The sequence below is a fragment of the Mastomys coucha genome, unplaced genomic scaffold, assembly GCF_008632895.1.
Source record: "Mastomys coucha isolate ucsf_1 unplaced genomic scaffold, UCSF_Mcou_1 pScaffold4, whole genome shotgun sequence".
In the NCBI taxonomy this organism is placed as follows: Eukaryota; Metazoa; Chordata; class Mammalia; order Rodentia; family Muridae; genus Mastomys; species Mastomys coucha.
The window spans coordinates 16,187,415-16,204,635 of NW_022196910.1; the positions used below are offsets into that span (position 1 = coordinate 16,187,415).

At 41.9% G+C, this 17,221-nt stretch overlaps 1 pseudogene; it reads right to left on the minus strand.

The window, feature by feature from the left end:
• Positions 1-7,410: 7,410 nt before the first annotated feature.
• LOC116076519 lies at positions 7,411-9,575 on the minus strand (annotated as a pseudogene).
• Positions 9,576-17,221: the final 7,646 nt, after the last annotated feature.

The window sequence follows — 17,221 nt, forward strand, 5'->3', positions numbered from 1 at the left end:
GAAGAAGACATATGCTACTTTCTTACCCTAATGAAGTATGGTTTTAATCTTTTCAGAGATCACCAAAAAGGAAGCTGGGAAAATTTATGGCTAAGAACCTAATTTTATATCCTAGTAAAAATATGATACTGCTTGCTTGGAAAATTCAAGAAGAATCTATTTGCAGACCTAAATGTGTAATGAAGTTTGTCAGGTTACAGGTTAGCTAAGCTCAAACCCCAGCTCTCCCTGGTAAGCTTAAAGGGAGGTGGAAAAGCTGAAGTGGCAAATGAGTTTCACCATCTCAAGATGTGCTAAGACCTGTGGTCCTTGTGTAGAAAGCCCAGATTAGAACCTAACCTAACGGAAAGGTTGCTTTGCTCATTATAAAGATGGGATTAGATTTACACTGATGATAGTAAGAGCTCACTAATGCTAAGCATGAGCACCAACCCAGTGGCAGGCAATGCTCTCCCTACCCTTAATCCATCAAGCTCTAACTGAGGCCATAGTCATGATGGTGTAATTTCTCTTAGGGCTTCTTGCTGTAGAGAACCCACCTGTACTGTCCAGCAAGTCACCCACTAACCCACGACGATGTGAAAACTTCAAGTGTGGCCAGTCACCAGGGACATGTGTTATATTTTAAACCAGATTTTAAAAGTATGATGTAAAATAAATAAGATATGCCATTTATATTTTTGTACTCATTACTAAGGCAATGTAACTTTTGTGTAACTTTTCCTTCCAGGCATAACATGACTATTTCATTGCCAATATGAAACATAGGTAACTTGTGACAATGAAAAAATGATTGGGCTGGCGAGATGGCTCACCGGGTAAGAGCACTGACTGCTCTTCTGAAGGTCCTGAGTTCAAATCCCAGCAAGCACATGGTGGCTCACAACCATCTGTAATGAGATCTGTCACCCTCTTCTGGTACGTCTGAAGGCAGCTATAGTGCACTTATGTATAATAGTAAATTAATTTAAAAAATGATTAAGTGATAGATAGCCCTGACATAATGATAATAACACTGCAAGTATATAAATATGTAAATATATAAATATTTACATTATATTTACATATAATATTACATAAAAATAATATAATAACATATAACAGTAAGTAGTATAAATATATATATATATATATATATATATATATATATATATTATCTCTTCCTATACCCACTCTCAAATATACATATATTGGGAGCTGAAAAGATGACTTGTAGAGAGACTCTCTTATAAGCAACCTCTGTCAATAAAAAAGATTATGGCCAATGAGCTAAGGCAGAGAATAGGAAGTGGGACATCCACAGAATGAGAAAGAATTCTGCAAAATAGTAAGAGGCATGGGACATTTGAGCTGGAATGCTGAGGAGGCAAATGTACACCAGCAGGTACCTGAACCCAGGCTAGAATTGCTGTTGCAATTCCCAACCCCAATAAGCCCATCTAAAAACCATATAATCTAATTATTTTAATTACAAGCTATAAGCTTAGATTAGGCAGATCTAACACTATACTAGCTTATTCCCCAGCTATAACACCTTTTGTTACTTGCAGTTTCTCCTGGTTCTGCTCCATCATGGCTTCCTCCCCCTTCTCTTCCTCTGTCCTCTCTCCTTCCCCTCTTATCCTTTTCTCTGCTCTACCCATCTCCATTCTCAAACCTCCAGTCCCACCTTTCCCCCCCCCACTGCCCAATCACAGGCTCTAGCCTTTACTGACCAGTTAAAATGCAGAGAAGGTTCACATGAGGATCACCTGAGTATGTGGTAGACCACTTGTCAGGGGCAGCCCCTCTTGAGGAAGCAGAATTAACATCAGAGTATGAGCAGCATCAGAACCACCCATAACATGGAATAAGAGGGAGAGTAAGTTAAGAACAAGCCAGAAAACAGGCTGAAGCTTATGGTCTAGGCATTTAATAAGCAATTAGTCTCAGAGTCCTCATTCAGTGAGCAGGAACTGTTAAGAAAAACTCAGATCTATTTTACAATGGTTCTGAAAGGAAAAATTAAAGCTTTGGACCTGTGCTGACTAGGAAGAAAAGTTATGGGCCTAAGAATCCATCACAAGCTGGCCCACATAGGCCTGAGAATGAGCAAGCAGTCTGTTAGACATCCTGAGAACTAGCAGGTCAAGAAGACATAAAACTGTAAATATAGAGAAAAACATGTCTAGGCATACAAGGACATGCTTGGGTAGGCCCTGAGTAACGGACCATCAGGTCCTCTTAGATATGGTTTAAGGTCAGATGCTCTGTTGACTCAGATTAACACCAACTTTAGGAACTTTCCACTCTGTTCTGCATGTAATAGTTAATATTTGAACTAGCCAATCACGTATGGCCACACTGATTCCTTTGTTACCCCAGACCTTTTCCCTATATAAACCCCTAACTTTCGAGCCTCATGGTCGGGTCCACTATCTCCTGCGTGAGATGGGTGTGGTGCCGGCCCGGAGTGCCCCGAAATTAAAACTACCTCTTGTAATTACATCAAGACGGTCTCTCGTGATTCCTTGGGTGAACGTCCTCCCGAGATTTGAGTTGGGGTCTCCCCACGAGGGTCTTTCAGTTCAACAGTTTAAAAGAGCTTGCTGGAAGCCAGAGGCCTTGATCCAGACCAATGGCTTATTGCAATGAACATTCAAAGTAAAGCTGTTTAGGCACAAAGAGTACACTGTGGGACACACCATGACACATTACAGCTTCCACAATGAGATATTTTTATGCTATTTTTCCTCTATTCTGTTGTTTTTATTTTTGTTTTTTGTTTTCTCTTAGGGGTGAGGTTGCAAGGGTGGAGGGCATACATGGAGAGATGGGGAGATGAGTAGGATTGGGTGGGTGGTATGAAATTCACAAAGAATCAATAAGAAGTGAGAGGAAAAATGTAAAACCATAGGACTTTGGGGGAAGTTAATACTTGGAATTAATGAAGGTTGAAGATGGAGAGAGAGAGAGAGGGAGAGAGAGAGAGAGAGAGGGAGAGAATGCTTGTTGACTTGCAGAGGACCAGAGTTTGCCTGGGTGTTACAATTTGACTCTGGCTCACAATTGTTTCTAATTCCTCTCTCTGCTGGCATTGGTAAGTACAACATGCACCTGTGCACAGACACATGCACAGGTAAAACACCACAACACATACAATTAAAAAGTAATAATATTAAAATTTGTTAGTATGAAATGCTTCTTCATTTGGGCCTGTTCTGTTGCTTGTTTATTTATTTATTTTGTCTGTTTGAGGCAGGAGATTATGTAGCAAATTTTAAATGCTCAAGAATTATGCTATAAGTATTAAAATGCTCAAGAACCATAGTATTTAAAAGTACTTACAGTTACCAAATTGCACAGCACAGTATTAAGCATTCCTAAAATCCCAGATAGTCTTATCAAGCAGTGCTGTTGCAAATTTATTTGAATTGCTGTTATTGTTATTACAAAGGAACGATCCACGTTTACTTTAATATGATGACATGAGGCCTCATGAACATCTCTTAAACTCCCCCTGTGAAAGTTCTATGATACTTGTCATTTCAGGTGTGGAAACTGAGGCTGAAGGAGTGTTGTGGGAATCTGAAGGCAGGCTGTCGGGCACCACAGTGAGTTTCAGTCATTCTCAAAGTGTGGCCCCCAGACTGCTACCAGCAGCAACATCCAGAAACTTGTTCAAAGTACAGGGTCTGAATAAGCAACCCACCTGAGTTCTAACTGCTGTAGCATGGTGTAACCCGCGTTCTCTGAATGTCTACCAGCATCTCTTAATTAGATGCTATGTCAAAAAAGCATTTTTTAGAGAAAGTAACAAACTGTTTGATAATGTAGCTTCATGGTAGAGCAATTGCTTAGCACACGCAAGGCTTTGGGTTTGATCTCTGCCTCCTAACTCACTGCAGGAGGAATTGGTAATTGCTAACAGACCTGTGCCGGGTTCTTATCCCACACAGATTCGAGGGTTCTTTCTTTTCCTTCTTTCAAATGAGATCATAACAAGGAGTGCTCTAAACTAGCTCTCCAGCTCCTCTGTGTTCTTTTGTTGTTGTTGTTGTTCGTTTGTTTCTTGTTTATTGAGAGATAGAGTTTCTTTGCATAGCACTGGCTTTTCTGGAACTCGCTTTGTAGACCAGGCTGGTCTCGAATTCAGGGATCTTCCTGGCTCTCACTCCCAAGCACTGGGGTTAAAAGCATGCACCACTATGCTCAGCTAGCCCTCTATTTTCTTATAAAAGGAAAATTTTATTCTCATATTGTTTGTGGGAGAAGCAAATGGTAAGTAAGCAAAGAAATAAAATGGTAAATGCAGGTTATAAAAAGGAACAGAAACCTCAATAGGGAATAACCATAGTTGCCATGGTGGCATCTCTGAAAATATGGCTTTTGGGCTGATGCACGAAGGAAGAGGAGCCTGTTATTCAAAGGGCCTTGAAGATAGTATTCTAGACAGAAGGACAACACGTTCAAAGATGCCGAATAAGGAGCTTGGCTGATTCTAGGAACAGACAGGTGGGTGGTGGGACAGGTGGCCTAAGATGATGATGATGGAGCCGCAGGAAGAGAAGATGCCTGGCCAAGGTGAGATGGTTTCGTTGCTTTTGAAACTGGAAGTGGTGTTTTAACAAGGAATGGCTCAACCTGATAATTATCTTTCCCAGTTTTACAGGATTACTCCGGTGTGAAATGGCTCAAGAGTTGGGAGTAGAAGCAGGAAGAACCCTAGGTTTGTGTCTGTGTCCTTGAGGTTCAGGACATCAGAGGTGGTCATGAGTAGATACTGTGGAGTAGATGCTGTGTACCCAGTACCGAATGCACAGGCAGCAATGCATATGTGCTCAGTGAATGAACTGAATGGACAGATCTTTTCTAGATAAGTGGTTCTCATCCTTCCTAACGCCACGACCCTCTAATACAGTTCTTCATGTTGTGGTGACCCCTAACCATAACATTTTCATTGCTACTTCATAAATGTAACTTTGCTACTGATATGAATTGTAATGTAAATATCTTTGTTTTCCAATGGTTTTAGGCAACTCCTGTAAAAGGGTCGTTTAACCCATAAAGGGGCTGTGACCCACAAGTTAAGAACCGCTGTTTTAGATTGTGACTCTGGGTGATATCTTATTCAGTGTTTGGTTTGGTTTGTTTTTGTTTGTTTTTCAGTATTTACCCTGGTGCTTATTTAACATTTATTTACTGAACAGATATATCTGACAAGGGGATGGTAAAATTAGATTACCACTTTTTTTCCCCCTGAAGAAAAATAAAAGATGGTTGCTCTAACTTGGATATCCTTTAATATACTAATTGTCTTCGACACAACTTCCTTTTTTTAAAAGATTTATTTATTTTATGTATATGAGTATACGCTATAGCTGTACAGATAGTTGTGAGCCTTCATCTGGTTGTTGGGAATTGACATTTTAGGACCTCTGCTCATTCCAGTCAACCCCACTTGCTCTGGTAAACCCTGCTCACTTCCGATAGACCCCGCTTGCTCAGTCCCTGCTCTCTTCAGCTCAAAGATCTATTTATTATTATAAATAAATACTTCAGACACACCAGAAGAGGGTGTCAGATCTCATTACAGATGGTTGTGAGCCACCATGTCACCACAACTTTCCAAGGAGGCATAATCCTCACTTCCATTTTACAGTAGGGAAAACAGAATTGCAGACATTTAGTGCATTTCTTTTGCAAGTGTTTGCAAGTCTTATTCAAGGTCTCATGGATTGAAGTGTTAAGGTGACTATTGATCCTCAACCTGCTCCATAATGTATAAGTAAGAGTAAAAGCATAAAACAGAAGCTGGCAAGGCTGGGCTTTGTGGAACCACAGAAGCCATAGCCTTGACCTCAGCCTTGACCTTTCATCCGCGACTCTGAATGCTCCTCTATATGACACCAGGATCTCTTGTCCCAGGGTGGAGACAGGGAGTTGGCTGGTTCCATGTGTCTGCATTCTCACTAGCTGTCCCAAGGGTCCAACTGCCTGTAACGGTTCCCTGACGTTACGCCTTGATGGCTAAGTCTGGCCTGGTACAGGGGTGGAGATACTCCAAGGCTCCGGGAGCTGAGAATTCTTGCTGGCCGCTTGGGAGGGCCAGATAACACCAGAGAGAAGCTGGCATGCTCCAGAGAGGGAGCGCTATTTTGAGAATCTGGTCCCAGTAACGTTTCACAGTGGAAAAACAGTGGCACTCAGCAGCAGGATGTGACCTGACATGAGTTATGGCTCAGGCGTCAGTGCCCTGGGTTTCTATTTTTATTACTGAACTTGCAGTTGGAACGTTAAAAGAGTTGGCCCCCTAGAAAGAGGTAAAAGTCGGTGTGAAGCTAGAAAAGATTTCTGGAAACCCCACTTTATAGATGAGGTATCCCTGCCAATTATAACCCTTTGAAAATCTGACAGTGGTTTTTAAATGTTTCTTCAAGCCCTTCTGATAAAATCACATACCTAGATTCAGTAGCACATCCGAAATTCCAGCACCAGGAAGGTAAAGGCCATCAAAGCAGGGCCAGAGTGACAGCTCAGTAGTAAAGTCTCCTGTCAGTTGGATTCCCTGGGCCCCACTTGGTAGAAGTATAGAGCCAACTTCCACAGGTTGTCATCCGACCTCCACTTGAGTGTTATAGTATGTGCACACACACACTGAACTAGACAAAAATGTACTTTTAAAACAGAAAATGGGGTTGGAGAAATGGCCCAGTGGTTAGGAGCACTGGGTGTTCCTCTCGAGGACCCCGGCTCAATTCCCAGCATCCACATGGCAGCTTACAGCTGTCTGTAACTCCAGTTCTAGCGGACCCATGGCACCAGGCATGTACATTGTGTACATGTATATGTATGCAGGCAAAAGTAAAATAAATAAACCTTTAAAAAAAAAAACCCAAACAAACAAAAATCAAAGCACACACCCTGGCCCTGGCCTCCAAGACCTCTTACTCCATCTCATGCCAACCTTTCTCTCTCCCTCCCACCCTCCTTTCTGTTCCTCTTCTCCACCAAACTCTCTTTGACCTTCATCCTGGTCCAGCTTTTCTTGCAGCTGCTAGCTTTTCCTCCAAATCTCAACACAGAGGCCATCTTCCCTGGCTAATTTATACTAAACACAGCACTGGTCATTAGTCTGCCTTCCTTTCTGCAGTCATAACTCTTTGCAGGAGAGGGCACTTAAGATGCTTGGTTTGTTTAACTTCGTGTTTCATTCTCACCTGTGTTCTCATTTTGGAAAAGGAGCCCCATGACCCCGAGACCCTACCTGTGTGTCACTGTGTTTTTATTACCTTGGACAGGGCCTGGAACATAGCAAACCCCACTATATGTGTGTTCAACAAACAAATAGCACTTTTTGCTTAACTTGTGAATTTCCACAGTTTATGCAACGTTGTGTTCAAATTGAATTGGAGTGGTTCTTTATATCAGCGTGGAGATTTTCTTTAATAAAATGGGGTGCTTTACATACTGCAGAGACTGCACGGTGTTCACAGTGATTGTGTGATAGCTACAGAAAGAGGAGAATTTCGACATCTTCTCATGCATCTGACGCTTGGAAAGAGCATGCATGCACACACACACACACACACACACACACACACACACACCCCATGAAAGAATGTAAGAATGCTTCCATATGTGGCTAGGAAATTCTGTTTTCCAAGTCCTCTCTGGGCCAACTGTCCAAGCCAGCTTTTCTCAGTATAAAATGCAACTTAAGATCTGGATCTATGTAGTCAGACAGTCTGGTCTCTGATGACTCCTTGGGCAACTTTCATAGCCTTCCAGGCTGTTGCTTTCCTGGTCTGTGTGCTATGGGTAATAACTACTTCATGCTGATGCCAGGATTTCCATACAGTGAGGGCTTAGGTCGTTGGAGAGAGATGTGAGGAGCCCTGTTTGAAGTTGGGTTTGCTCTTTACTTAAAATGTTTATTTTAAGGTCCTGGTGGAGATTTGGTGGTCACAAAAGATCCCCTGAGATATCTTTTGGTGCCATACTGAGTAGCTGTGTGGATTTAGTAAGATAAGGCCTAAAAGCCCTTCGCAGACTGCCTGGCACACAATAAGAGCTCCACAAATGTCTCCTGCTGTATCAGTACCATAGATGCTCCTAAGAAGGACATAATCTCACATCTTCCACAAACCATCAGCATGAACTTTCTCCAAAGTGGCATCAGGAAGGGTGGTGTCCCTGGGGAGGAGGAGTGTCCAGACAGGAGAAAGCTTCAAGCTGTAGACATTTAAGGACCCCATTACATGGTTTATCCTTCCTTGTCTTCATGAAAGCTTTTACTACGGAATATTTCTGCAATTATTTTGTTTTGAACAAGATAAATACATTGTGTATTAGAGAATTCAAGGTACCTGTTCAAGATTAAACACTCAAACTCAAAGTTACTTTTTTTTGTGTGTGGGTGCAGTGAACTTTAACGATGATATTCAAGACAGTAGGTAGGTCTCCCTATGTCCCTCCTATTATTATGGGGGTCTGGGATGGAAACTATGAAGTAGATGCCGAGTTGGGACAGGGACTCCTCAGCAACTGAGAGCCTCTCTCTCGCTCTCAGTGTCCTTGCTGGGGTGGGTGGTCTAGGGTTTCTTACTCCTTGGAGGCCATGTAGGTCATGAGGTCCACCACCCTGTTGTATCTGTACTCATTGTCAAACCAGGAAATGAGCTTTACAAAGTTGTCATTGAGAGCTATGACAACTCAGCATCAAAGGTGAATGAGTGGCAGTTTCTTTTAAAGTCACAGGATACAACCTGGTCCTCATTGTAGTCCAAGATGTCCTTTAGTGGGCCTTCAGATGTCTGCTTCACTGCCTTCTTGATGTCATCATACTTGGCAGGTTTCTCCAGGCAGCATGTCAGATCCACAATGGATACATTGAGGGTAGGAATATGGAAGGCCATGCCAGTAAGCTTCCTGTTCAGCTCTAGGATGACTTTGCTTGCAGTCTTGGCAGCACCAGTGGATGCAGGGATGATGTTCTGGGCAGTCCCACGGCCATTATACCATAGCTTTCCAGAGGGGCCATCCGCAGTCTTCTGTGATGGCATGGACTGTGGTCATGAGCCCTTCTATGATACCAAAGTTGTCATGGATGACCTTGGCCAGGGGGTCTAAGCAGTTGGTGGTGTAGGAAGCATTGCTGACAATCTTGAGTGAGTTGTCCTATTTCTCATGGTTCACACCCATCACAAACATGCAGGCATCGGCAGAAGGGGCGGAGATGTTGACCCTTTTGGCCCCACCCTTCAAGTGGGCCCCAGCCTTCTCCATGGTGGTGAAGATGTCAGTAGACTCCATGACATACTCAGCACCAGCATCACCCCATTTGATGTTAGCAGGATCTAGCTCCTGAAAGATGGTGATGGGATTCCTGTTGATGACAAGCTTCCCATTCTCAGCCTTGACTGTGCCATTGAATTTGCCATGGGTGGAGTCATAGTGGAACATGTAGACCATATAGTTGAGGTCAATGAAAGGGTCATTGATGGCAACAATCTCCACTTTGCCAAGTGCAAGGCATCCCTGGTAACCAGGCACCCAATACGGCCAAATCCATTCACACTGACCTTCACCATCATGTCTACAGGGCGAGATTGGCACTGCATGAGAAGATGCAGCTGTCTCTGGAACAGGGAGGAGCAGAGACCTCAAAGTTACTTTTACTTTAAGTCTGATACCTATTCAGAGAAGAAATTTAACATTCTCCAATCACATAGTACAGAGTCTCTCACACACACACGCACACACACACACCCTCTATATAATTTTAACTATATGTATTATATACATATAAAATATAATTTGTCAGGAGAATACTTGTGTGTGTGTGTGTGTGTGTGTGTGTGTGTGTGTGTGTGTGTCCCAGGCAGGCTTTGTAATCCTCTGCCCCATTCTTCTGACAAGTTGCAGCCTACTGCCAGGCCCAGCCAGACATAATTTGAAGCATAAAACTGGTCACACTGCTGTATAACTGTAGTCTCACCTACTTGGGATGCTGAGACAGGAGGCTCACATGAGCCCACAAGGATGGAAGCAGTCTGGGTAATGTGTGAAATCCCTTTTAAAAAATGAAAGATGGATACGGGCAATGATGGCTCATACCTTTAATCCCAGCACTTGGGAGGCAGAGGCAGGTGGATTTCTGAGTTCAAGGCCAACCTGGTCTTACAGAGTGAGTTCCAGGACAGCCAGGGCTACACAGAGACATCCTGCCTCGAAAAAAACAAATTAAAAAAAAAACCCAAACAAACAAAAAATGAAAGATGGGATGAGTATGTAGTTTAGCAGCAGGACACCGGTCTAGTTTAAATCTAATCCTCAGCAACGCATGCGCACATGGACACATGCTACTGCACATTCTATTATGTCAGGAACATTTGCCATGCCATAAGCCTTTGTATAACACCCTCTCAGCTGCTTCATTTACTCACAATTGCCTCCTCCTCCAGCTCCCACAAATGACCCCCAGATAAGCGTATCTGTTTCATTGGGAATCACAGGCAAACCTAAGAGACAAATTTTAAAATTCTCTCCTTTATTTGAAGCGGAATGAGCGTCTTCAAACTCACACCACCAAAGTCAAATAAGCTGAATAAGTAATTCGGGTTGAAGGAAATAAGATAGCAAAAATATTTTTATGAGGTGGATGACACATCCCAACTGCCACTCAGGGGACATGATAGGACGTTCTTGCTCTGCAAAAATGTCTTTACATCATCCTTCTATCATGCAATCTTTCCATATAAATGCTTCTAAAAATACTCATAATAAATATTGAATCTGGTTTTGCTTTTGGAAAAAAAATCACATAGGGAAATTTTAAAAAGATAAACTGTTTTCTACAAACAACTGCACAGAAATACTAGTCCTTGTTACATTCTCTTCTCTTTTCTTTTTTGTTTTTTGAGACAATGTTTCTCTGTGTAGCCCTAACCTGGCTGTCATGAAACTCACTCTGTAGATCAGGCTGGCCTGGAACTCAGAAATCTGCCTGCCTCTGCCTCCCAAGTGCTGGGATTAAAGGTGTGCACCACCACTGCCCAGCAGACATTAGTATCTTAAAGATAATTTTATGTTATTTTTATTTTTTAAAGATTTACATTTAAAGATTTATACAGAGTGAGTTCCAGGACAGCCAGGGCTTTACAGAGAAACCCTGTCTCGAAAACAACAACAACAAAAAAGACACTAATGTCTCCTGCTCTTCTTGCAGTAGATTGGGTTGATCTCCTAGTGATTTAATAAGTGTCACATAAAAATATTTTAGAAAGAAGTGCCACATGAAGTTAATAAATCATGTCACTGGCACTGAACAAACTAGTGAGCTTACGAAAGCAGGGAAAGAAAAAAAAACGATAGACAAGAGAGATAGATATAGATACAGTTTATGCCCCTAGCTAGAAGGAACTGCAAAGAGGCAAAAAAAATGAATGCACACAAAGTGTGTTTAGTAGATAGAAAATACCAGAAGCAAAACATGGACAATTTAGAAACAATACACTGATGAATCCTAAAACAGTGTTTACATGAGTTAGTGGGAGTCCTGGGAGTGCTGGGACATGCCTATTTGTAGAATCCCAGCACTTGGAAGGTAGAAGCAGGAGGATCAGAGGGTCAAGAGCAGTTCTGAGTTTATAAAGAGTTCAAGAGGAGCCTCAATGACAAGAGGCCCTGACTCAAATTAAGAAAAAACATGGACTAGTTCTAAATGTCTGTCATGTAATATTCTGAAGTTTCTGGAAAATGAGCAGTACAGAATGAAAGAAAATCAAAATTATATACAGTTATAACTTCCAAAATGCTCTCCTAAGCTGGACAGTGGTGGCGCATGCCTTTAATCCCAGCACTTGGGAGGCAGAGGCAGGAGGATTTCTGAGTTAGAGACTAGCCTGATCTACAGAGTGAGTTCCAGGACAGCCAGGACTACACAGAGAAACCCTGTCTTGAAAAACCAAAAAAACAACAAAAACAAAAACAAAAAACCTGTTCTCCTAAAGTACAAAGACAATGAATCCTGGGAAACATCTCACACAATAAATAAATAAATAAATAAATAAATAAATAAATAAATATGAGAATTTACTTATTTTGCCTTCTACTGTGGTCTAATGGCATAGCTCAGAAGTAAAAGAAACAAATGGGGGCTGGTGGGCTGGAGAGATGGCTCAGCAGTTAAGAGCACTGACTGTTCTTCCAGAGGTCCTGAGTTCAGCAACACATGGTGGCTCACAACCATCTATAATGGGGTCTGATGCCCTCTTCTGGTGTGTCTGAAGAGAACAATGGTGTACTCACATACATAAAATAAAATAATTTTTTTTAAAAAAGAAACAAGTTCATGAGGCCCTAGACTCAGTCCTCAGTGCCTAAAACAAACACCTTAATTTTTTATCTATACTCTTGCAAAATTTGATTTTAAGAATCAAGTACTATTTTAATTCTATAGATTAATACCATTTTTTTAAAGATTTATTTATTTATTATTATATGTAAATACATTGTAGCTGTCTTCAGATGCACCAGAAGAGGGCGTCAGATCTCATGACAGGTGGTTGTGAGCCACCATGTGGTTGCTGGGATTTGAACTCAGGACCTTCAGAAGAGCAGTCAGTGCTCTTAACGGCTGAGCCATCTCTCCAGCCCCCGATTAATACCATTTTTAAAATGTATGTTTATAAAGTACCCATCTGATGATTCTTCCTCTTCTCCCTCCTGTCTCCCTTTAGTTTCTTTTCCTATACTTCCTTCCTTCCTTTCTTCTTCTCTTTCTTTCTTTCTTTCTTTCTTTCCTCCTTCTTTCCTTCCTTCCTTCCTTCCTTTCTTTTTTCTCTTTTTTGATACAGGGTCTTGCTGAATAGTTAACCTTAACCTCACTTCTTCAGTCTCATAAGATCTGAGAGAACAGATGTGTGCCCACACAAATAGCTTGATTCAATGTTTAAGTCCCGGCTTTTAAATGAAGTCTTAAAATGCATACATGATACATATGCATGTAGATTATGAGACAGTTTTACAAAGATGTAGGTCATACCTTGGGAAAACTGAACCCCAGTCTTGAATTAACTGTCTCTGGTTGGATTAAAGTGAGCTGTTCCTAATTTATCCTTTAATGCAAGTGAAGATAAATTCTTTCTGAAGGAAATTTCATCATCCAGAATTGCCATTTTCCACATGCAATGGCTGACTGAAAAAACACTTAAAATTATTAGATATATCAAGAAATGAGGTCAAGTGGGAAAACAAACATTGAATACAGAACCACAAATGCTCAATAGAGGGACAATGATTACCTTGGCCTAGAAGAGAAAACTTGAACAAGTGTGTCAACAAAAATGAAAACTCAAGAGCCAGGTCAGATTTCATCTCTTAAGTTCAAACTTTTGAGACACAAGTGTTACAGAAATCATGGGTCAACATAGGCTTGAAAACAAGACGATTGTCTAAAAACTTCTAAATGGAGCCATTGGATCCATAGGCCCTCTGTCTTGAGAGGCAACTAAACTTTGATTGCAAATTCCATGTGATAGGTAGAGTTAGATTAAGTCAATCTAGTGTAGAGTGGAGGACAGAGGAAGCCAAACCTGAACTTGACCATTGTGAGCAGCTGCTTAGAAAAGAGAGATCCCTTGGCACTAATTTAACCTGCTCTGAGAATGTAGGAGCCAAGTCTGGATTCTGGAGTATCTTCTAAAAAAGAGCCTCTCCAGGTGATAATGTTCATCCCATCCCCATAAACTTTCAACAATATAAGGTGTCTTAGTGATGGTTTTACTGCTGTGAACAGATACCATGACCAAGGCAACTCTATAAGTACACATTTAATTGGCACTGGCCACAGCATAATAAAAAATACATTTAGTCCAACTTCAAAAGTCCCCATAGTCTATAGCAGTCTCAACAATGTTAAAAGTCCAAAGTTCAAAGTCTTTCCTGAGATTCATCCAATCACTTAACTGTAATCCCCAAAGCAAGACAGGAAATCAGCTGGGCAAACTCCAAACTCTGCATCTTCATGTCTGATGTTAAAGCAGTCTCCAGATCTCTAACTCCCTTTATATCTTTGTTGACTGCAACAAACTTCTTTCTCCTGGGCTGGTTCCACTCCCTGTTAGTAGCTTTCTTTAGCAGATATCCCATGGCTCTGGCATCTCGACCATCTTGAGATCTCCAAGGCAACTTCAATGTTATAGCTTCTTGTTCCAATCCCTAGGATCCACACATGATCTTCTGGGCTCCTCCAAAGAACTTCAGTCACATCTCCAGCTCTGTCCTCTGTAGCAGTCTAAGCTCAGGCTGATCCACTCCACTGCCGCTGTTGTTCTTGGTGATCATCCCATGGTACTGGCATTTCTAATATTCTGGGGTCTTCTGCTGCAACTATGCTTCACCAGTAGTCTCTCATAGACTCTCTTTATGGTATCAAACCTCAACATCTTTGAGTGATCTCTTCAGTCCTGGGCCATCAACTGCAACTGAGGCTGCACCTTCACCAATGGCCTTCTATGACCTCTCACAGTGCCAAGCCTCAGCTGCTCTCTACGACCCCTTCAAAACCAGTACCACCTGGGTGATCCTTACACATCACCAAGTCCAGTTGCAGTACAAGGTACAACCTTGGCCGTCTCTGGAACACAGCTTCTTTATGATCTCAGAAAACACTTCCCAGAAGATGTCACCTCAGTGATGCTGGTCCCTTCTTAATCACAGCTAACTTCTTAGCTCCAGCTCACCTAGCATCAATTGTATCAGTAGTCCCTTCTGTTCTGGACTCTAGAACACATGAGTTGTTCTAGATGTTCCACATGGCTGAAGCTGCCGAGTTCTGCTGCTTGCTGGGGTTTGCTGGGGCTGGAATATAAGACTCCCCCAACCCCCTGCCACCCTTATTCTATTACCAGCTTTCTGTTTTCCAACTCCCTCACTGCCTAAGATTGGCTGCTGATTGGCTGCCTATTGGCTGTCCTGGTACTTGTTCTATTGATTAACCTTGGATCTATCTCCTGTAATGCTGGGATTAAACCTATATTCCACCGTGCCTGGATTTAAGCTTTTCTTCACCTAGAACCTGATCTGTCCCAGGCTGGCCTTGAACTCAGAGATCTGCTTGCCTTTACCTCTTGAGATTAAAGGCTTGCGCCACCAAGTCTGGACCTATACTTAGCTGAATGGGATCTTGCCCCAAGGTCACCACTCCTTTAATTCAGTTTAATTAATCAGTGAACACAGGATTCAGCTCCATTTCACTCCCTGGTGCCCCTTTATTATTCAAACCATATATTTTTCCTTCCTAACCTTGCTACACTTGTCCAAACCACTCTTCATGAGTCTTAATCAGAGAACAAAGTCTCTGCTGGGCTTTTTTTTGAGACTTTCTTTGTCAATGCAATAAATATAAATCTCTTTACCTTATCCTCAGATAGATTCTTCATACAGGGGCAAAAAGCAGCCACATTCTCTACCAAAATATCACAAAGCCAGGCGGTGGTGGCGCACAACTTTAATCCCAGCACTTGGGAGGCAGAGGCAGGTAGATTTCTGAGTTCGAGGCCAGCCTGGTCTACAGAGTGAGTTCTAGGACAGCCAGGGCTACACAGAGAAACCCTTGTCTCGAAAAACAGAACAAACAAACAAAAATATCACAAAAACAGTCTCTAGGCCACATTCTGAAATTCTTCTCCACTGAAATCTCTTGGGCCAGGTCTGCACAGTTTAAATCACACTCACTGACAAAGTCTTCCATATTCCTACTAAGGTAGTCCATTGAGTCCAACTTCAAGCATTCCATTGCTTTCTATAGTCCCCAAATCCACATTCCTCCAAACAAAAGCATGGCCAGGCCTATTACAGCAATACCCCAGTCCCTGGCATCAACTTCTGTCTCAGTTAGGGTTTTACTGCTATGAACAGGCACCATGACCAAGGCAACTCTTTTTTTTTTTTTTTTAAGATTTATTTATTTATTATATGTAAGTACACTGTAGCTGTCTTCAGACGCACCAGATGAGGGTGTCAGATTTCATTATGGGTGGTTGTGAGCCATCATGTGGTTGCTGGGATTTGAACTCATGACCTTCCGAAGAGCAGTCGGTGCTCTTCCCCACTGAGCCATCTCACCAGCCCAGGCAACTCTTATAAGAATTTAACTGGGGCTGGCTTACAGGTTCAGAGGTTCAGTCCATTATCATCAAGGCAGGAACATGACAGCATCCAGGCAGGCATGGTGCAGGAGGAGCTGAGAGTTCTACATCTTCATCTGAAGGCAGACAAGGGAACACTGGCTTCCAGGCAGCTAGGTTGAGGGTATGAAAGACCATGCCCACAGTGACACACCTACTCCAACAAAGCTACAACTACTTCAACAAGGCCACACCTCCAAAGTAGTGCCACTCCCTGGGCTAAGCATACTCAAACCACAACATGAGGTAAAATTTACTTTCAATTTTACTTGATATTTGGAAAATTTAAGTACCATACTGAAATTGCCTTCTCAGAAAGACAAGGAGCAGTTAAGGAACCATCTAAACTCCTATGGTTACAGAAGTACTTAGAATCTGGACATTAGTCAGATGAGCAGAGGTCTTTAAAATTACTTCACATGCCCTGATCCCCTGTAGTTAAAATTTCAGTGAACTTACATCATTCTTTTGGATTCCCAGCATCTTCAGATTTCCTACATTTGGGGGACTTTTGATCTTGTGAGTTTGAGTAGCAGACAAAAAATAGGCTCCAAGTGTAAATTTTCTACTTTTTATGCCAAATAGAGGCACATGACTTTGACTCATCCAGTCAGAATCCCTCTTCCTAAAATTTGAATGGGAAGCTACTGATACATTCAAAGCAGTGACTGCAGCAAACCCTGGCTGGGTGTGGTCACGTGGCCCCGGGAGTAGCAGCAATGATGTGAAGTCTCTGTTCAGTGACATATGAGGTGACAAAGAGTCATACAGAGGCAAAGATATAATGTCTTAAGTTGACCAGATCTTTGATATGCTTTGGGACTTTGGCTGGTTCCAGTCTTCTCGGAAATTCTTTAAACAATCTTTCAAATCTTTTCCTTTTATACTAAATGGAGCCAAAGCTGATGATTTCAGTTAGTGATAACCAAAAAATTTACTGTTTCAAAATTCAATATGAGACGTGGAATTTCTCCTTTACAAAGAAAATAAAAACAAGATTAAGAGGTTGAGATTTTTTTCTTTTCTTTTCTTTTTTCTTTCTTTTTTTT